Here is a 23,277-nt window from a genome sequence, read left to right on the forward strand (position 1 = left end):
ACCAAAAAACATGGTGGGATCCCAAGGCAAGTTATTTAAAAACAAAACCAAAGTAAAGAACCCTTGTTACAATTTGGAAGTAATCATCTATATGGACAGAATTTTTAAAAATATTACGCATTTAAAGCAAAGTATACAACTTTATTAAGCACAGCTGATAATGTGAATACACCCATTATAGTTATCATCAATCTGATTTAAAGTTTTTCATTGTATCTTAAGGGGGTCACTGTTCTTAATGACTCTTCAGTAAACATTATAAATGTAAACTCCAAAAAAAGTTAAAGTACTAGTAAGCATCACTCTGTTTTATATGATAGTTTCATTTATTTGATGAAAGGAGTCTCTTGCCTACACAAAAGTTTAAAAGCTTGTTAGTTTTTCTCAAATCCCAGTCTGTGAAGCGGCTGCAGTAGACCTGGATGAGCTTTTTAACACACAGTTTTTCCTGGGCTCTTTCCTCAGCAATTCCCTCCTAGTAGGTATGGAGTGAAGGTGAGAATATGGCAAAGGGTGGGGAGGGGTGGCGAAGGGAGAGAAGACGAAAAGGAAAGTGAAAGTGGCTCAGTGGTGTCCCTGTCCAACTCTGCCACCCCATGGACTGTTTCCTGCCAGGCTCCCCTGTCCACGGAATTCTCCAGGCCAGAATACTGGAGTGGGTTGCCATTCCCTTCTCCAGGGGATCTTCTCAGCCCAGGGATTGAACCCAGGTCTCCCTTTCCTTAAAGTTCACAAACATCTATTTTACTGTATGTTTTGTTGGTGATCAATAGCCAGAGTATTTGTTTGGCTTCCAGAACCTCTTGCTTTATTTAAAATTTGGACAAAGGTTGTTTTGCTCCTGTCTTCAACCCCCTTTTAAATTCTGTATGATTTTTCAACATTTAGTCGACACTGGGGTCTTTTGAGATACTTGCCAGCTCCATGCAGCACCATTAATTTGAAACAGTCATCACTGGGCTAGCTCCCCCCACACTGAACTACACTTCTCAGGACACTGCTGCAGCTCTGTATTCTTTTTTTTTTTCATTTATTTTTATTAGTTGGAGGCTAATTACTTTACAATATTGTAGTGGTTTTTGTCATACATTGACATGAATCAGACATGGATTTACATGTGTTTCCCATCCTGATCCCCTCTCCTACCTCCCTCCCCATCCCATCCCTCTGGGTCTTCCTAGTGCACCAGCCCTGAGCGCTTGTCTCATGCATCCAACCGGGGCTGGCGATCTGTTTCACCCTTGATAGTATATTTGTTTCAATGCTATTCTCTCAGAACATCCCACCCTCACCTTCTCCCACAGAGTCCAAAAGTCTGTTCTCTACATCTGTGTCTCTTTTTCTGTTTTGCATATAGGGTTATCATTACCATCTTTTTAAATTCCATATATATGCGTTAGTATACTGTATTGGTCTTTATCTTTCTGGCTTACTTCACTCTGTATAATGGACTCGTTTCATCCATCTAGTTCTGTACTCTTTACAATTTCAAAATCATCGTTCTTGCTGGAAAAGATTGGAAGTCAAATAGCAGCTGAGTAGGATCACAGATTTCTTACATAGGATATTTTGGAATGCAACTTCTCTAATGATTTTCTTTTAAGATAAGGGAAAGGCATGTAAGAAACATATTCAAGATGAAACAGTCATTGGCAAAGTAAGAACTCAGCACTCACCTTCCACAGTTTAGTAATCAAAGACTTAGGTTCACACTCAGATTATTTCACTCACTAGCTGCAGGCGTCTTGGTCAAACCCCATAAGCCACAATTTACTCAGATGTGAAAATGGTAATACAGCTTTCAGGTTTGTTAGGTTAATTAAAGCAAAGATACTTAATGGTCTCCTAGAAAAGGATCTGACCCCAAGTAAGTACACAATAAACATTAGTGGTAGTTGTAAACAGATTTTTGGGGGGCTAGAGTTTGAGAAAAGAAGAGTTCTCCAGGTATGGGGTAGACTACCTGGAATCTTTGGGCTTTTAAAGTGGAGACATAAGGAATTAAGTGCAAGATGATTTCCTCAGTGCTGTGGGTATGAAGGCAGTGGGCTTGGGAAAGGAAATTACTCAACTGTTGGGATGATTTCTCTAAAAGCGGGAGGGGAAAAAAAAAAAAAGCGGGAGGGGAAAGGGTCCCACGAAAGGCAGCGTCCTGAGCCATTCACATGCCCACAACCTTCACACCCGTAACTCTGGGGGATTCTAGCACCCTGGTTTCCTATTTAGACAGTAGAAGACATGGAGAGCATTTGAAGGTGGGGGAAAGAAAGGAGACTGGCCAGAAGAGACCAGCCCCTTCCTGGCCACAGCTCAGTGGCACCTCAGTAATAACAAGATGTATCAGCCACCTGCCAATTCCAAAGAAGTGCCTGTCTTCAACTGCAATTTCTGCTACACATATTTCTATACAGAGATTTCTCATCTACTGTATAGCTCTAGAGTAGGTGGGTTTAGCATCCTCTTCTTGTACCCCTACAGCCAGCGCAGCACCCCTTCCAGCTTGGAGCCAGCAGAGGTAAGCAGGGGCTGAGGGACGGAGAGTGGTGAGGCACGCACCTCAGCTGTGCTCAGACCACTCTTAGCACCGGCCTGAGGAGACTTTGCAGTCACAGCGGCCCTTGCTGAAGACTCTGATAATCATGTAAAAGTGTGTGGGTACTGGAAGCTTGCCACCTTGTGAAGATTTTCAAAGTATGAGTGGAGAGTATGAAATGATTCCATAACTTACTGACTCACTATTCTGAGAGGCCTACCTCTGTGCCAGCTGGGATCACTAACGCTAACTTTATACAGAGTACAGACTGCAGATGAAGGGCCACACTTGCATTGAGATGATACAAAGCCCAGCAAGCACACCACCACTGATTTGGGGATGGCGGAGGGTGGGGGTCGGGGATGGAGGGCTCTAGCATGACTTGCATCTTTTATTCCCTACTTGATAGCACCTAGAAAAATCTGTATCCAAAAAGGACTAGGGAGCTACTCTGCATTATCTTTGATTATTTCATCATTAATCTTCTTGCTGACACATCTTTAGGGACAGTTACCAAGTTAATTTCTCCTTCTCCACTTCCATGGGAAATATACCCAATCTGGTGCTATAGATTACTGAAGTTCAAGTACTAGTGAAGTTGCTGCCAAGCTATTTAATCATTTCCAACATTCTTGGTGGCAGCTACCACATTTGAACCAAAACGAATAGGCCAACCGAGAACACACTCAGGCGTCTGGCAAGTTTCTGAGAAAACTACTTACAGGGATATCCATCTCCAATCTCAGTTTCTGACCAGGAAGTTCCACTGCACGACAATAGTTTTTGAAAAGACATGCCTTTTAAAATATTTATCTGCCTCTCTAGTCTTCAGCTCCACCCATTCAAGCCCTATCCATTCTTTTACGTTCCACATAATTGCCACCTTTTGCATTGAAACTCTTCATAAACCAAGTCCATTCTTCTCTGGGAGAAAGAAGTGATCTCCCAAGGCACTCTGTCTCTGCTGTCCCAAGAGCACCATCATTTTCTACCTTGTATGGCTTTATTTCTTCCTTAAGCAACATGGACACAGGACTGTGAGGTTCTGACTTTCTTCTAGAGCCCAGCATCTTGCACATATACCACATGTCTATGCGTACATGTGTGCACATCCTGGGAGGACATACAGACACACACCAAGATTTACTGGGCAGCTACTGTATCTGAGGCACTTTGTCTTACCTACACTGTTGATTTTTATCTTAACAGCATCTCTATTAAGAAGTCATTCTCAACCCAAGCTTACAGATGAGAAAACTGAAATTCAGAGAGGTTATGGCTTGGCCAAAATCACAGAGCTGAGTTTCAAATCCAGGTCTGACTATTTCTAAGAGCCCATGTATGCATAAAGTTAATATCCAGCAAACATTCAATAAATCATTTAATGAAAAGCATTTCTATGCAGGGTATCATGCTGAGAACTACTAGAAATCAAGATGCTTTAGGTTCAACAACTGTTAAGTAATGATTCTATAAAACAGTAAGTAAAAAAGCCAAGAGAAGGGTTTACATAAATGCTAATAAGCATGTTCAGAGAAGTATGAGATCACTGCTTTTGAAGGTGGGGCAGGTGAGTGGAGAGGGGCAGGAGTAGAATTAAGATAATTACGAAGAACATGGCAGAGCTGAAACTTGGATTTAGACAAGCAGAAATGAGAGGTAATAATATGTCAAAGATTAAAATGAGTTCACCCTGATATTCTTCTTAAAGCAGGAAAGGGAACTAGCAAATCATATACATTCAGTAAGACTGAATTCTTGACAGCAAAGACAATGCCATATACTTGTTTTTCTTCTAGGGTCACATTCATTCTGGAAACATTTAATATGTATTTAGTGATGAAGAAAGGATAGGGAAAGGGATAAGGGGTGTGGGGCTTGTAGTATTCCTCAGAATATTTAATTAACTCAGACACACTGTCCCACCTGCCATCTGGTTTTGTAATACATATTAATTAAATCCTATTGCAATCATTAACAATCTTTCACTAAGTTGGATGTGTTCTCTGCAAGTGCTAAGTCACTTCAGTCGTGTCCGACTCTATGTGACCCCATAGACGGCAGCCCACCAGGCTTCGCCGTCCATGGGATTCTCCAGGCAAGAACAATGGAGTGGGTTGCCATTTCCTTCTCCAATGTGTTCTCTACCCAATCATAAATCTTTAAGAGTACTTCATGTTCACAATGACTAGCCCAAATCATGGTTATCGGTTTTACTTCCAAAACTAAGCACAAATGTATTTTCATCAATTTATCTGTACATTTTTCTTTGGAAAATAGCCTAGTACTTTAAAAAAGGAGAAAAGAGGAGCCATCTTCATGCAAAGTAATATGACAGAAATATAAAAGCAAATTTAATTGTTACAGTAAAATATAACATCTGCTTCTAAAGGAAAATGAATGTTCCTCTAACAAATATGTTAGCAGAGAAAAATCAACCAGTTGTATTATGCCTTGAGCAATGAAAACCTGTTTCCTCATTTCCTTCTTGTCCTTTTGAAAAGACAATATGTCACAGTCAGACTTTTTTAAATAACAGCATCCATTCTTATGACAAATGTTTGCCAAGGGGGGCGGGGGTGGTGCAGGGAGGAAGGAAAAGAATGAAAAGGCAAAGAAAACAGAAGAGATAGGAAACAGTTTAGACGCCACCTGCTGACAAAATAGAGAAAAAAGAGGGAAAGAAATTTGAGAGCAGCACTTCCTGACTAGTGTGTTTGAAATACATGTCAATTCATCCTCATGAAATAAGAAATTTTACTATGAAGATATGTGGAATAATTTTTTTTTACTTTCATAAACTTCATGTCCTGAAAAATACTGTTATTACTAAATCAAATCATAAAGACCACCACTCCTCAAGTGCAGACAGAATTAATTACGTCTAAAACTATTTTAGACATCACAGGAATATTACAGTGAATGAACTAGAAACATCTCAGTGATAATAGTTCAGCTTTTCCAGGCAGAGTCAGCTAAGGGATGATTTCTTTGGTTAGAATCTAAATTGAAAGCACACCTGGGAACAGCAGAAAACTACAGAACACTAAAGGATGATCATTCTCTATAAGCAGGACGTTGAACATTTCTCACCACTGATTATAAGCTAGCGAAGCAATGTATCAATCACTCATTCTATGCTACAAAAAGGCATAACAAATAATAAGTAATTTATTTATGGCTGTGAATAAAATTAAACTAGAAGCCTCAGATCTGAGGAGAAAGGGAAAGAGAGGTTTACTTGCATGTACATCTTCAGAAACTGCAACAGACTGGCTTTCTTTTCTCTCTCTCTCTCTCTTTTTTCAGTTAACCTGGGCAACCGCACACATAGCTCGAGCTGTTTCGATTTCAAATATACTCATACTCTCAGTTAAGAGATTTCAGTTGACAGGAAGTTTCTTTCAGTATCCCAGTTTTTTGGTTATGTGGCATTTCTTAGCATAGAAGTACTGCTATTTACATAGGGCTTCCCTGGTGGCACAGTGGTAAAGAATCCACCTGCAATGTGGAGACCCAGGGTTGATTCCAGGACCAGGAAGATCCCCTGGAGAAGGGAATGGCAACCTGCTCCAGTATTCTTTCTTGAGAATTTCATGGACAGAGAAGCCTGGCAGGCTGAAATCTATTTTCCCAGGTGGTGCTAGTGGTGAAGAACCTGCCTGCCAATGCAGGAGAAGTGAGACATGGGTTCGATTCCTGGGTCAGGAAGATCCCCTGGAGCGGGGCATGGCAACCCGTTCCAGTATTCTTGTCTGGACAATCCCATGGACAGAGGAGCCTGGCAGGCTACAGTCCATAGGACTGCAAAGTGTCAGACACAACTGAAGCGACTTAGCACTCACTATTTGCATATGAAGGACCTGAAGGCCAACTACATACAAAGGACCAGAGTCCCCAGTGGACATGACTGTGGTCTTAGAACTGGAACATGTTGTAAGTTCTCATTTCACAATATTTGGGGTCTGTTAGTTCACCACACTGATAACATTAGGTATTTAACCTTCAAAAATGCATTGTTTTCATTGATTTATCTGTATACTATTTGACTGTTTTGCATCAAACAGAATTTAAGAGATATTTTGTTACCAAATCATGGTATTTTTTGTTTTTGACTGTGGTCTTAAACTATGTGGGCACAGACTACAAAAACTCAAGGAAAGTGGACACAGAGCTGTATTCTAGGGAACATAATGTCTTTCAACCTCAAGTTATGGTAACTATGCTACTCCATGAAGCAGTTACTTCAGTTTCTAGCTGAATTCAGTGTCATGAAGTTAAGTAGATGTCTGTTAAGTAGATGCTTGAGGGTTTAGGATCACATACATTTTTCCTACTGAAATTATTTAATCATTGACAACTGTTAAGAATTTACCTTACTAAGAGTTTTCAGAACAAATGATCAATATAACATTGAGGCCGACAGAAAATACTGCAGAGAGAAAAAAAGAAATGGGGTTGACCCTAATATATTTAAACAGAAGAAAAATGCACTAAGGTTTGGTGATCTATGCAACTAAGGTTGAATAACGGTGCCTTAAAGCAGCCGAGTTCTCTGAAGTGCTCTAATGGGGGATACTGAAAAGGGTTAAGGACACGGTACTCATGACATAATCTGACAGAAGAGCTCCTTTCCTAGGAGAGGACACACGGCATGGTGCAGGAGTACTGTGCAAGCAGTCAGAGAATCCTGGAAGTCCTGTCCCATCCCCAGCCACCTGGATTTCCATCCTTGCCTCTCAGCTATCTTGTCATCAGAAAGATTAGTTCTTCCAAACCCACCTCCCAGCTTCTATCAGCCCTATTAGCTAAGAGAACAAGCACACACTCAAAACCCTAAGCCCATATCTATTACTGAGGACAGGATTCTAGATAGGTCACCTCTAAAGATGACTGAGGACTATTAAATCACACAGTAACAAGAAAAAAAACGGGCTCAGCTCAAAGCACCTCATTTTTTTTACCACTTATTTCTACATCCATGAAGGTTAAACAGTGCTGTCTTCTTGCAGTTGTCTATACACGTCCCAAAGTTTCTCTAAGAGAAGGGTATGGCAACCCACTCCAGTATTCTTGCCTGGAGGATCCCATGGACAGAGGAGTCTGGCAGGCTACAGTCCATGGGGATGCAAAGAGTCAGACACGACTGAGGCGACTTAGCATGCATGCACTCTCACATACAGCTTTGCTCTATGGCTCTGGTCCAGAACGGCTTCCTGCGTTGGAACTGACTCAATTCCAGTTCCTGTTGGTCTCTGACTGTGCCTCCCCTGCCACTTCTACAGCTTTGTCCTTCATACTTACTTCTACAGCTTTGTCCTTCATACTTACAGCCTGGCTTTTACCACATGACTTTGCCTCCCTTTTCAATCACTGATCACGAGGTACTACTCTAGCCATGCTGCCTCCATCCGATCCACCTCAGGACCCCTTCGACACAGCCTCTGTATGGTGTGAGGAAGGGACTCCCACAGTCACCCCTATTTCCCATTTTCAAAGGCCACCACTTGCTGCTTCAAATGTCAGCAAACACTTAATAAGCCTCTACTCTGTGCAATGCACAGAAATCCAGTGTGTATTTGCAGAGTTTGAATATCATTTGATTCCCCTACATGGACTCAATGAGTGCTGTACACCACACATGCATGTGCGCTCAGCCGTGTCTGACTCTGTGACCCCTCGGAAGGCAGCCCATCAGGCTCTCTGTCCATGGGGATTCTCCAGGCAAGAATACTGGAGCGGGTTGCCATTTCCAACTCCAGGGGATCTACACCAAGAGGCTGATAGATTACAATTAACAAGCTGTCATCCTGATCTGAAGCCAATGACATTTTAGGAGAAGAGGAAGAAGGGAGCAAGGTATATGTACAATAAGAAGACAATCTTCCTGTCCCTACCTCCCATCCTATTCAAGGATATGCTGGATTAAGGGACATAAAGAACAGATTTTCTGTGTGGCAGTGATCCCGAATTTTGTTCTATTAAGTGTCACCCGTTTCCCCTCCCCAAACTGAAGGGCCACTGTGGACAGTCAGCATTACTTGTTATGTCATGACCCTGGCAAATCATTTAAGTTCTAAAAACATTTAGGATCTTCAGTTGCTGGATCTCTGTCGCCTTATCTGTAAATGAAGCCCAGGTGCCAGGCTTATTCTGAAGATTAAGTAAGCACGTATGGAATAAACGTGTGCAGTGGGGCTTTGTGCCTTCCTGCGAAACACAGGCCCAAGTCACCATCAGGAAGAAACCTATGGAGTAAGCAAGAACTTTATAATAACAAGAGAAATTCAAAGACAGAGGAGTAGTTAGGTACCAAAGTTCAGGCAGGGGGTTGTAATGCCTACTCAATCAAACTGACCTTTCATAAACCTTGTCCTCTCTATAAGGAAAAGTTATTTGTGTTAGTTCAAACAGGAGAAAATACTGTACTTAATTATCATTCTCTCTCTATCTAGATATTTCATGATTCAAAGGACTAAGACTGAATTGCCAAATAAGCAGCCACATGGCTCCGTCTGCACCAGGCACCACACGTCCCCATCCACAGACCGGGATCTCGTCTCTGGGCTCCCTGCTGCGCTTGCCACTGTCGGCCCATCGCTGCAACTCTGTGCTGGAGGGCTGTGCCACGAGCATGCAGAGGGGGCACACGGGGCATGCGGAGTTCCAGAAATGAATGCCAACACCCTCCTTCTGCCTTCAGTCAGGGGATGACCAGAGCTGACGTTTGAATGATCCAGCTTCTACACCCTCAGGTGGGATCCGCCAAAGCAGGTTCCTCACACGGCCTCCCGGAGTACCAGCAAAGCCGGCCTCCAGCTGCCACAGCGGTGACTCGCTTGGTAACACACTACTGGAGCTTCCGCTGTCTCTCTCACCTTCCAAATAAACTACAGACACAGACATCCATGTCTCTCTGAGGAGAAGTCAATCTAAGAAAATATCTCCTCCCATAAGACCTGAAGATACACAGATATAAAGCACTGAAGAGTCTTATCTTAGTTTCTTCTTAAATCTTCTAGAAACAAATGAACTGTAGAGTCTCAGGTTTTTCACAGAATTAGCAATACACAATCCAGAGATATTTATAGAATATTAAGATAAAATTCCAGTAGTGCTTTGTGATGACCATAGAGTCTACTAGACTCATAAGAGTAATTCAGAAGAATACTATCATGAGTTTTTACACTTTGCATAGTGAGTGAGTTCATTCTAATTCAAAAAGATAAACTCTCTTTGATATAATGAAAAGCAATTCTAAAACACATTTTTTTTTTTAACATGGAGAAGTTCAGTTCCAGAAATAATTATTGAAGGCCTACTAGGTTCCAGACATGAAGACCACCTAGCCCCTGTCCTCAGAGAAATTAGTGTCTAGAAAAACGAGAGACAGACACTTAAGTCAATAATTACACTAGGGTCAAAAAGTGTGACAATTAAACTGTGAACAAAGACACTGGAGGAAGGTCTGTCTGAATGAAAAAGGGCTGAATAAAGTTTCACAAGCAGCTATTGTTGAAACAAGGTTTTCAAAGATGTCTGGGATTCCAGGGGTGGGAGATAGAGAACACAGCAGGTAGGGAGGCCAGCCTGGGAGAAAGCGGAAAGCGGAAAGCAGGTCTGTGCGTCCATCCAGTCTGGGCTCCGGGTCAACAGAAGTAAAATGAATACTCACACGCAAAAGAGTAACGTTTGTCTTCAAACTATAAAATCCTCACAGGAATCACTTGACAAAAGTATCAGACAAGTTTTCTGCTTCAAAAAAGCCTCTAACATGCCAGGCCCTCATGTATTATCCTCGATGCATAAATAAGAGAAAAATTGTCTGACTCAAAATATAGTTACTGCCTATATACAATGAGATTTCAACTATATGACATATAACTATGGATACAGTTGAAAGATCAGTGGTCTTGAGAGTGGCAGGGGCAGAGGGGTGAAGAGGTAGAGCACAGGGAATTTTCAGGGTGGTTAAAACACTCTATGGGATAATATAATGAGAGATACATGTCATTAAACATTGGGCCAAACCCACAGAATGTACAACTCCAAGACTTCAGGTGATTAAGATCTGTCACTGCAGTTTCATCAACTGTAATAAATGTACTGCTCTGGCGGGGGTATTGATAATGAGGGGTGCTGTGTCTGGGGAGAAGAGAAGCATGGGGTATATGCTATCTCTGTACCTAAAACTACTCTAAAATAAATTCATATATACATAAATAATCACAAGCATTCATGATCAATACCCCAGGCCTTGTTAAAAGCCTATAGCAATGGGAAGAAAACTAATACTTTTAGAAATAAGACTTATTCTGTTATCTTCTACATGTTTGGTTAAGTTAAACTTATTCTCAGAGTTTCAACAGATACTGATTGGTACTATCTCTTTTTAGGGAGGTAAATCTCTTTTCAGCTCTTTACAGGAGATGACAACAGGGACGAAAGACTTTAGACACTGTGCCCCAGTGTTTGGTATTATAGGGATTTTCCAGACATTTAACAGAAACACAGCAGTGCCCCAGTCTTATGACTTGTTTCTTCTGGGCCATCAGGAGGAAAACTTAATATTCCTTACATTTTGAGGTTAGAGTTACAGCTTTCATTCTGAACGTAGCATCTTCAAAAGGGGACATGTAAACAGAAAGCTTTGGTTGTAACAGATAAAGAGTGTTGTTTCATTATAAGACTATAGACATTATTTGTAAAACATAAAAATACTCAAGATGAAATCCACATACATTTATGACAGGTGACATTCTAACACAATAAATAACACCAAAAAAGAACCTCGCAAGATGATGAAGGATCCAATTTCATAGAGCAATCAATGAGCAAGTCTCTATCAACTTCACCATGAAAGAAAGAAAATGTAAATCAAAGCAATCTGGACCCTAATGATGTAAATATCCTAGACCCGGTTTAAAAACGTTTCCAAAGTGTTTTGCAAAGTCATTTGCAAAGTCATTCTTTGCAAATCCTTAACTCCAAGGAAAACAGCGGAGTATCACCTCTGGCAGCTGATGAGCACTCCCTGATGGCCTCACGGCAGCTGCCACCCCGTAAAATATGACAATAGCTGCAAACCTGTCAAGCTATTCATCTGTTTGTTGCTCAGGAGCCACAGGAAAGGAACTCAAAAAGAGAGCTTGTTTTAAGTCATCCTCAGCCACACAAATTGGGTGATCTTTCAAGACACTCCTGATCTAGGCTCCTGCTTTCCTCTGCAGGACTCCTTTTACTGAACTCCATCTCTGCCCCTGTGGGCACATCCTCTTTGGCTCACTTTACCTCTCCCAAGCCTTGACGGAAAGCAAACATCCACTTTTTTGGTCTTATCCCATCCCAATACGGATATTGTTTAAAAAAAAAAAGTCTTGAACGTAAGGAACTACATAACTCCAGTGATTTCCACCAGGAGTTGACTAATGGTACATTAAGAGATCTTGGCTTCAGCACCCTCACTTATTTATTAGCTGTTTGGCCTTTGGCAAGTGACTTAATCTTTCTAAATCCTACTTTCTTCAACTAGCAAATGAAGAGGCCAAATTAGATGACCTCAAAGGGCCTTTCAAACATTCAAGATTTGCTTCTGTGAAATACACAAGCAGAGAGGCACTGAACTTTAAAGAATATGGCCTGGAAAATAAGAGCAAACAGGACCCCAGGAGAAGTCCCATGTTGTTAAGATTCAAATCTTATATTTCCTCAGGAACTCAACCCACTCAAACATCAATCTCCAAAACCATTATTAACTGCTGATTAAAACAGTCATGAAGTAGTTCCATAGGACATTAAATTTAAAAAGATACGAATTTCATTTTCAAGTAAGTTTCAGAGACTGTTTAGTAAAGTTCAAGTCTCAACATCTTAGACTTTTATCATGTTAAGTGTGCCCTGTGAATTTTCAGCAAAGTTGTTAGAACACAGCATTTCTTCAGTTATTTGCCATAGGATCCTTTTTCATACAGCAAACCCTGCAGATCCAAGTGTTCCCAGAAATACACTCAGAGATGGCTGTTCTGAACCAATTAAATGTCTGCTCTGCAATGACTGAGTGAACTTGAAGTGGCACCCAGAGGACCAACAGGAGCCTGGGCAGCTGGTAAGAGCCTGGTCTCTACTGCAGCTTCTGCTGCCAAATGACTGTTTGCACTGGATCAGTTCATCAGCCTCCTCGGGTCCGCTGGGCCCTACCTGTGCTCTGGGCAGCAGCTGCTGGCCTGCCCACTCCACCCCAGCCCAGAGCAGCTCAGCTCACAGCCCTCCCAGGCCTCTGTTCTGTGTCTGCACTGCAGAAATAGTGGCTGCACAGGCTGCCCCCCTGTGACCATCTGGAAAACCTGTTACCTTCATTCCAGTCATCTTAATCTCTGCATGATCACACAACAAACACAGGGCATGGTCTGGAGTTGCTGCAGAGTAAGAATAATTCTGAAAAATCCCCAACTTTCTTCCACAGAGACATAATTCAAGAAAATGAACTACAAGATGTCTTTATAAACAATTCCCTTTTTCTATGAAACATCCCCATTAGCAAATTACAATTAAGCAAATACTGGCAGAGAAACAACATAGGTTTCTTTGAAATTAAAAAAAAAACTTTTCTGATAAGTATTATTGACTGAAAAATTGTTAACATGTTTGTCACATTCAAAAAGCCACAAATGAATTTCTCTGAAAAACCCAACGTCCTTTTAAAAAATCCACAAAATTGGGGCTCTGCCAAAGCGTGAATGTTACAAAACCATACGCCACATGCCCTTCTTCATGCTTCTATGAATTACTAAAGCAAGGATTAAACTTCTGATGATTTAGCATCAGAAAGATCAGACATGGATTCAAAGGCTGGCTCTAGCTGGGTACATTTGGGCAAGTTATTTAATTTTTATTTAACCTCAAATTCCTAACCCCTTAAATGAGAACAAGAATTACCTAGTTCACAGGATAATTGGGAGTTTTAAATAAAATAAAACTGAATCTACCTAACATGGCAGGGACCTACATTAGTCAGAATCAGGTTTGGCTGAGAGAGACAGGAAGCCCAAAGTACCAGCAGTTTAAACAAGAGAAGTTTCTTTCTTTCTCAGGAAAAAGTCCAGGGAGGCAAGTGTGGCACTCCACGGTTGTGTTTCTTGATCACCTATGGTTCAGCTTCACGGGCCAGGATGGTGGCATCTATATCCTAGACAGCGGATTGGGAATGACAAATAATGACAGGGCAAAAGGGACACATACTATCCCTTAAGGGAGGTTCTGGAAAGGATCACATGGTAACGCACTTCCCATTAACCAGAAGTTAGTCTCATGGCCACAGAGCTGCCACAGTTACACCCAGCCTGTTCCCATGGGGACAGCCAACACCAGTTATTTAAGTCGGCATCCATTCAGAATGTCTGGATTCTGAGGCTGTACTGATTGCTAATCATTTTGAAAATTACCCTTGCCTTTGGGAAGCTGTGCCTTAAAACTCCACAACAAACAAGATTTCCTTTGTAACATATGCAGTTTAGGACATAATGTACCCCTCACTAGTTATTTTCCCCTTAGTTTCCTTTTCTGAAAAAGAAACTAGCTTTAATAGAAAAAGGTCAATGTTACTGAATCACAGGGTCTTTTCAAAAACTAACACTCCATTTTCGATGCCATGGTCTCCTGAAGGTTGAAATACAGAGACTCTAATGATGCAAGAAAGTACCTTATCCCACTGCCCCACTTCCAGGCTGCTGGGCCCTGTCACCTCTTGGAACTGGTAGTAGCTCTAAGTACAGGATGGGGAGGAAAAGGAGCAGTGTAGACTGCTAAGGTCTCTACTCCGTGCACATGTGACACGTGTGGGCAGCATGTGCTGAATAAACTGGAGCCTGTCATCCTTCCAATTAAACCCAGTTAACACCAGTATCCATCTTCCTGAAAAACTGAAGCTGGAGTGCAGGGACCCAGCCTAGATTTTTCTGGGTTAGTAATTTCCTAGAGTTTAAATCCTAAGCTATATTCCACAGGTGTCAAGAAAGCTTGCATTAAAAAAAAAAATCAATATTAGGAATATTTTCCTTTAAAAATATATTAAATTAAATGTAATTTTTAAAAAGTTTTAAATAGTTTTAATTGCTGCAAAATAAGCAGTCTGTAGGAAATGGTGCACCAACCCTGGGTCCTGGCATGCTGTGAAAGCTCTGGCCAGCCCTCTGCTATTACTCAACTCTTTAAATCTTTGTATCTTATGCGACCCTTATTTCCTTAAACAATCTATCCTACATTCTGCACATTTTAAGGGTGTCTTTTATTTTTTCCTTAATTGCTGTATTGATTTTTTTTTCTAACAAGCACATAGGGACATTAAGAAAAGAGTATCAGTGAAAAGCCATTCTGCTCTGTTTCCCTTACACTGTTTCCCTTCCCAGAGAAAACTATTCTTACTGTTTCCTGTGAAGCTGTCCAGGTTATGCGGTTTCAAACATAAATGTCAACATGAACACATTCTGTTTGCACCAAACAAATGCATTTCCAGTATCCTATTCTTTTCTCATTCTAAAGAGCTTCGATATATTTTCGTCTGCACTCACTGTAACTAATTTACTTTCTAAATTGAACAGCAACATTCCCTATACATGGAGGTGCTATTTAACAGTGTGTGTGCATCACCAATTATCACAAAGTAATATTCTAACCTTGAAAAGCTCTTGGTACCAATATTCTTCCCCACAATTAACTTCCTATGGGTCACTAGTTCTCAACAAATAGTTCAAGGAACATGTGTCTTCACAGGGAAGAATTACAATCTTGAGTGGGAAGGGCAAGCTCTCCACACAGCCCCATAAATTCTGGCACATCCCCCATTAATCACCTGTGTAAAAATCATTACATTTAATGAGAAAGCTATTTGAAAGAAGCTTCCAGTGCAACACTGTCCACATGGACCATCAGCAAAATGGCGACATTCTGTAGCCACGCTGCCCAGCACCCCTACCCGCCAGCCACATGCGGCTAATGGTTACCTGAAATGTGTCAGTACAACTGATGAACTGAATTTGTAGTTTAACTTAATTTAAATAACCATGTGTGGCTAGTGGCTACCCTTTTGGACAGACCTCTTCTACTGAATAGTGGATAAACAGAAAAAGATTACAATCCCTGTTATAAAAGAGGGACACACGGGAAACGTGTGTATAAGTATGTATGGCAAGCATGATGGATTAAGCTCAAGCTACATCTCCTGAATCTTCTTTCTTGACATATCCAAGGCTGAGCGGACTATTTCTAAAAATAATTTCTCTAGCTAAAGTTGGAGCAAGCCTTAGAGATATGCTGCAATTACCTTTAAAATCTGAAACTGAAATAGTTTTACTGTACTGAAACTCTATGTTTGATGATGCACTCTGTTTTATAATTTTCCTGGCATGATATTACGTGTGCATCACACTAAATTAACAGTTTCTCTGTTGGGTGGAAAAAACAAGTTTCAGAAGCATATGTATAATACTATGCCAGCTACACACATAAATGTGTGCATATATATATATACACACATGTTTGTGTGTGAATAGAATTTATCTAAAACGGTTCTGCTGAAAAGCACATTCTGTAGTGATGAAAATGTTCTCTGCCTCCCTGTCCAACAGGGTTATTTCACTACTGAGTGCTTGGAGGATGGCCAGTAATTGATGGAGGAATGGGGTCTTTACTTATATTTAATTTTAATTAATTAAAATAGCCACAAGTGGCAAATGGCCAGCCTGTTGGATGGTATGATCTAGAAGAATAAACCTCAAACTGTTAAAAGGCAACTTCAAAGTGTTGTGTTAGTCACTCAGTCATGTCTGACTCTTTGTGATCCTATGGTAAGACCCTTCAAGAGGTCTTACCATTAAAGGGAAGATAAATTTTTACTTAAACTTTACAAACCACTGTAGTGTTTTTCAATTATCTAGTTTCATACAACTGGCACCTATAGCTAGCTCATCAAACAAATAAATACAAAGGGGCAGGGTCTTACTAGCCCAGGCTTCCATAACAAATTCCACAGACTGGGTGGCTTAAACCGCAGAAAACTTATTAGTACTGGAGGTTGTAAGTCCAAGATGAGGATGCCAGATGATTGGGTTCTGATGAGAGCTCTCTTCCTGGCTTGGAGACAGATCCCTTTTCACCGTGTCCTCTCACGGGGGTGCAGATGGGGAAATAAAGCTCTGAGCTTCCTCTTCTTACAAGGACACTGATCCCTCATGGGGACACCATTCTCGTGTCTTCTAAACTGATTATCTCCCAAAGGCCCCACCTCTAAATACCATAACATTGGGGATTAGGGCTTTAATAAGCAAGCTTGCAGGTGTGGACACAAACATACAGTCCATAACAGGAGGACAAAAGGAAGAATTAAAATTCCTTCTACCCTGTGTATTTTTCTCTACTGCCTTCACATAGCTCACTGAGTGCCCTAGAAATCTTACTATTAGGTTTCCAACATTTGGTTTTGGAACACCTGGGACAGTGGCATTTTCAAATGACAAGAGTGTGGCCAAGTCTCGAGACCTTATGATCTTATCAATTCCAGTTTGAAAGAACACACTAAGGATTCAATGTGCACTCAGTCATTCAATTGTGTCCAACTCTTTGGGGCCCCATGGACTGTATTCTGCCAGGCTCCTCTGTCCATGGAATTCTCCAAGCAAGAAATACTGGAGTGGGTTGCCATTTCATACTCCAGGCGATCTTCTCGACCCAGGGATTGAAAGTACATCTCCTGAATCTCCTCCACTGACAGGTGAATTCTTTACCACGGAGCCAGGGAAGGCCCAGTGTTCTCATTCCTCTATGTAATTTCTTGATGCCCTCAGCAGCCAAATGGTGATGCCAGATGCACATCAGGCAAGGCTGGGAAGGTCACTTCACATGCTACCTTTAACTGTGCCTGTCTGTAGTTGTGCGGGAATGAGCAGAGCTGCCTTAAAGTGGGTTTAACCTCTGGGTCACCTCAACACACTCGTTTTTCCAAGATCATCTGCTGGGAAGCCAAAGGCACCTTTTTGCAGGAAGGAGGACTGAGTCAAGCTGAGCTTCCATTGGCCTAGTAGCTTCTCTTGAGTTTTTGAGGAAACTGCTGCAGCTTCCCACAGGTCCCAAGGTCTCCAGGTACGGGGGCAAGCTGGTATTCTCAAACAATGCCTGTAAGACAGTGGCATCCCTAACCTAGGCTCCTTGGTCAGAAGCAGCCTGTGCATTCAACCGTTATCAAAGTTGCTTTTTTGTGCCCCATAAAAAAGATGATGTGAAAATGCTAGGACAAGGGGGAAATAAGGCATGACTACTTGATGGTTACTGAGATTTCTTTGCAGGTGATGAAAATGTTTGGAACTTGGCAGAGGTGGTGGTGGTTGTACAATACTAATGTATTAAATGCCCCTGTTGAGTTTGAAATGGCTAACTTTATGTTACTTCACCTGGAAAAAATCTACAAAAACCCGAAGTCTATTTTTAAAAAACATAGGAAGTGGGCACCATCCCATCACACAGACCTACACTGAGGGCCCCGGGAGGGCGCACTGGTCCTACACACCTCCACGTGGGGTATCGGGCACTGGCAGCCCCATCCTTCCCATTCTTCTCAACCAAGCCTTTCGAGCTCCCTTCCCCTTAGCCGTTTCCAGTTACACTGCAGAATCCATCCTGAACTCTGGGAGGGCCCATTAGGGCCCTGGAGAATCTAAATGGATCCTCTCCAACACCATGTATTCTAACTCAGCCGCTGATCTATTTGTTGCTCTCAAGTTAGTCTCTGTTAGTAGTTTTCCATCTTATTCTGCTATTGCCTACCCGAATTCCCTAAGGACCTCCCACACTCAGTATTCTGCCAATCTAACACTGAGGGCAAACACCACCTTCCTGCTCTGCAATGGTGAGAAAATTCCTCAGGAAACTTTGAATGCACCCTTGACAGCTCTGGCTTCGACAGTGCAAACATGATGATTGTGGACAATTAAAATGTCAAATCAGTTGTTTGAGTAAACTGACAAATGGCTGGACTGAACTGTTTTTTCCTAGGTACTACAATAATACACAGTGACTCTTGGTGACAACAGTTAAGAGGGAAAGACAGGGAAATAAAGAAAAATGGTTTTCTTTAGCCTCCTCCCTGTCTTTTGTCAGGCTTCCCTCATAGCTCAGTTGGTAAAGAATCTGGCTGCAATGCAGGAGACCCTGGTTCTATTCTTGGCTTGGGAAGATCTCATGGAGAAGAGATAGGCTTACCCAACTCCAGTATTCTTGGGCTTACCTTGTGGCTCAGCTGGTAAAGAATCTGCCTGCAACGTGGGAAACCTGGGTTCAATCCCTGGGTTGGGAAGCTGCCCTGGAGGAGGAAAGGCTACTCTGTATAGTCCATGGGGTCACAGAGTCGGACACGACGGAGCAACTTTCACTTCCACTTGTCTTTTGTCACGTCTACTCCGGTTGTCCTGATCACGCCCTAGAACCATGCTTCCAAAAGATACTTGACTATGAAATCCTTTTTCATACCAACATCTTTCCCTACCAACTGAGACAAGAGTGGGTAGAGCACAAACTTTGAAAGAATGCCATAGGCCGATGACATGATATAAACTGGTTAGAATCAACTAGGTCCAAAGTGATGGATGCGTTTACTTCCAGGAGACCCTGAGCCTCAGCACACACTCACTGTAACTCATCAGCAAACTAAATGGCATGCCCACAGGCACCATGGCAGTCCCAAGGCCAAAAGGTGGGCGCTGGGCCAAATCCTAGAAATCCCCACCCCTTCCCCCAAATAGCTGGGATACTCCTCCCACTCATCAGCCTATGACATTACCCATCCCTTTAACAACTGACAACCCCATACCCTCGGGCCTCTTGCCTTCAAAGATGGCCCACGCTCTGTCTGTGGAGTATGTTTCTCCCTGAATAAATCTTCTTTCACTTTACTATGGCTTGCTCTTGAATTCTTTCCTGCGCAAAGCCAAGAGCTCACACTCAGCAGCTGTCCCAGGGGTCTGAAGATGACCTGAGATGTGACCATCCTCTCATGCCCCATCTCTCTCTCCTGCAACACAACCCTTACTTTCTCCATCTCATAAACGGCACCTTCCTTCACCTAGTCGTTCAGTCTAAAAACCTCAGTTATCTTTGGCTCTTCTTTCGTTCATACCTCACAAATGACTTATCAGGAAAATGCACCACCTCTATTCTCAGTGTCCCTAATCCAAGTGTCTCTTCCCCAATCCACACTGAGCTACCAACCCACCTCTGGCACACCACCTCTCACCTAAACCACACCAGCTTCTGCTTTTGACCCCCAAACCAAGGGCATCCAAAGTGACCTTTTAAAAAAACAAGTCCTAACACATCTTTCCCCTATTCAGAAAGGCTCCTCATGCCTTACATGGACTGGACCCCGGTCTCTCTTCAACTTCATTTCCAAGTGCTCTTTTCTCTGCCACCTGTTCTGCGGACAGAGCTATTCCTCTGACACGCCAAGCACAGCCTCCTCCCAGAGCCTCCCAACCGTCAGTTCCCTGAGCCTGGAGTGCTCTTCCGCCACTGAGGGCTGGGGACCAAATGTTTGCATCCCCCAGAATTCATGGGTTGAAGCTGAACCCCACTGTGATGGTATTCGGAGGTGGTGGTCCTGGGAGTTGATTAGGTCATGAGGATGGAGCCCCCATGATGGGGATTAGTGTCCTTGTAAGAAGAGGCTCAAGAGAAATGATCTCTCTCTCCACCCTGTGAGGATACAGGAAGAAGGCAACTGTCTGAAATCAGGAAGAGTCCTCGACAAGCACCTGCCCATGCTGGCCCCTGATCTCAAGACTTCCAGACTCCAGAAGTATGTGAGAAATAAAAGTCGTTAAGCTGCCCATCTATGTTACATTTGTTACAGCAGCCCAAGCTAACAAAAGACACAGGTCCTTGGTTAACTGTCACCTCCGCCGAGCAGCCTGGGACATGGGGAACACAGCTGCACATCCCGCCCTCCCACTTCTCCCACCTCTTTCCCTAGCCTTACTTTCGTTGCAGCCTTTACCACCATGTGGCATCGTAGCACGTGTTCACTGGTTTCCTGGGCGCCTCCCACACCAGAACAGAAGCTCCAGTGGACAGAAGTTTTGTTTTGGACTCTAATATGGCCCCAGTACTCAGAAAGCCTGGCTGGTGGTGATGCTCAAGAAACATCTACTGAACAAATTAATAGCTAGTTCTCATAGAAGAGTCTCTCAGAATAATCATAAATTGCTTCTCTAGAGTAAAACAATACAAACTAAGAGTTGGGAGAGAGGGTAGTAACCAGGACAGTCAGGACCTGGGAGCTCTCTAAAGGGCAGTGAAGCTGGGGCACACCAGTGTCGCCAAGTCCAGCCCAGGATGCAGTCAGCTCAGGCTCCTCCAGAGGAGGCAGAGTTCATTTTCAGCTAATCAAAGCAGCTAAAATTGGGCTAAACTGTCATCCTCAGTGATCTGGAAGTGGTTCCAACACACCCTCTGTGAAGCCACTTAAAATATCAGACCTGTAGTGAACCATGTCAAGGCCTAAGTTTGAAGTTGGCCTTTAAAAGGTAACAGAGAGGCAAATGAAATACCTTGGTGAGAATATGTTACACACAAGAATCACAGTGACACCAAATGCACCATAAGCTGAACAAAGGTGGTATAATTTTCAGGCAGAGTAAGGGCACTGCCATCCAGCAACCATCCTGAATAAAACACTACCACATGTGGAAGAATAAAACACCATCACACACGACTTTCAGCTACTTAGTTCTACAATTCCTCACTATAAATGTAAAGTCAACACTCGGTGTGCAAACAGTCTATTACTGCATCATGAAGTCTACCGTGTACAGTCAGCCTTTGAGAGTGGCAACATGGGAGAGAAGAAAAACTGCACCTACAGTAGTTAAGAACATGAGATTTGCAGCCCAAACTCAGACGGTGTTCCCACCAAGTGACCTGTCATTTAAGGGATCTTGAGCAAATGACCATTTTCGGAGCCTCCTCTGTAAAATGTGGATCGTCTCAGCAACCTTACAGGATTCTTTAGAGATCGTATGAAATTGTGTCGATGTAATGCTCAGCACAGTCTTTAATCATGTACTGGAATCCCACATTTAGATGGTTCCATATGACCACCACAAGGGCAGCACTATATCATTCATACTCAAAATCTCTGTATCCCTGAATGCATGGCTCTGGAATGAAATAATTAATAAATCAAAGAATAGTGTCTATTAAATGTTCCTATTTTTATGTGAAAGGCAACTAAAGAGATGAGACAAAGAAGAGAAGGGGGAAAACAGTGAGAGGCGTAAGGAGCCGCGGAGAGGCAGCGTTTACAAGGAGCAGCAGGAGAGTGGGCAGCCGCCCTCCAAGAGCAGATCAGAGTTAGCACACGAAGGCGGAGACAAGAACAACAGCTGAGGTTTACTTAGCAGAGGTGGGGGGCCAGAATTCTCACATCGCTGCACCTTGATAATCTGCAAAGGTGAGCCACACGGAAGACAAGGTTTTTATTAGAACACTGTAATAATAAAACCAAACTCTCTGAGAAATTCCTGCCCATTTCTAATCTGAAAGATGCCAATCAAAATTTCCACCACAACCATGTAGAATAAGCCCTAGGGCACTCTCTCTGCAGAGTACAGAACCATCCAGCAGCGGAGGGAGGTGGCTCCGTGTGTGGCCTGGCGTGGCATCTGGCTAAGGTCATGGAGTGAAGCTCTGAGTGCTCACATGCACACGGCACAAGAGCGCCAGGAACCTGCCACCCTCCAGTAAATTCCAGCTTTCCTCCCACAGAAGGCAAAGGACAGAAGCACAATAACACTTTACTGTACTCAGAAAAACAGACATGTGTACTTTGCCTTATGACAGAAGTCAGTGTGACAGACACGAAACCTACAGACGATTCAGACAGTATGAAAGGTGGATGAAAACCTAAGAAGTCATCAGGTCATGGATGCCAAGGGCCAGAGAAGGCTGGGTGGTGGGTGGAACAAGAGCTCCCACTGCAGAAGGACATCAGCAGATGAGAGTAACAGAGGAGAAAGCATCGTGAGTTTGATGTTAGCTTAGTAACTAATAGGCCATGAAGAATCAGAAGGGTAGCTAACCAGAATCAAAGGGTGCAAGTGCTGTTCAGTACTTACTGGGCAACCAACCCCTCCATTTACGCAAACAGGTACCAATCCACCTCATCGTATGATTCACACCAACAGTGCTCAGCAGTGCAGGTGCAAGAAAAGGACAAACAGGTCAGGAGAGTGACTTAAAACCTGGACCATGGATTCCACATGGATAAGAGGGAACGAAGACAGGAAGGAACTAAGGCTGAGTTTCAGTGAGAACAAATGCGAGGTGGAGGGTGGGATGGACGAGAGGGCGTGGTCAAGGAAGGAATTTCAGACTTACTGATCTGAGCTGTGAGTGGATAAGGTCTACGAAGTGGGGAGCTGAGGTGAACTGGTGAGAAGATCACTGGTGATGACGAGCAGTCACGAAAGGAAGTGGATGATCCCATGAAGCTGGGGCAGCGTGGAGGACGATGAGGCAGTCATCAGTGATGAGTGGGAATAACGAGGACGTCGGCAGGTAAGAGTCACCTGCTGGGGTACAGGGGGTGCAAGGATGGTTACACACAGGGCTGAGGCTCCATAGAGTAGGGGGTGGATGGGAAGGTGGAAAAGCAAAGATCCAGCACAGCCTTGCCTGGCGTGGGCCCCTGGCCCAGCTTCTGA

The 23,277-nt window shown here is 42.9% G+C and overlaps 1 protein-coding gene across 1 annotated transcript in view; it reads right to left on the bottom strand.

Moving 5' to 3' along the window:
- Nucleotides 1-22,950: 22,950 nt before the first annotated feature.
- Nucleotides 22,951-23,277, bottom strand: part of LOC136170342 (uncharacterized) — an 83,883-nt gene continuing 83,556 nt past the window's right edge. The window contains exon 7 of the mRNA XM_065938495.1: nucleotides 22,951-23,145. The gene's annotated coding sequence lies outside the window, so the exon portion shown is untranslated. The remainder of the gene's footprint in view (nucleotides 23,146-23,277) is intronic.

Source organism: Muntiacus reevesi, chromosome 6 (genome assembly GCF_963930625.1).
Source record: "Muntiacus reevesi chromosome 6, mMunRee1.1, whole genome shotgun sequence".
NCBI classification, from domain to species: Eukaryota; Metazoa; Chordata; class Mammalia; order Artiodactyla; family Cervidae; genus Muntiacus; species Muntiacus reevesi.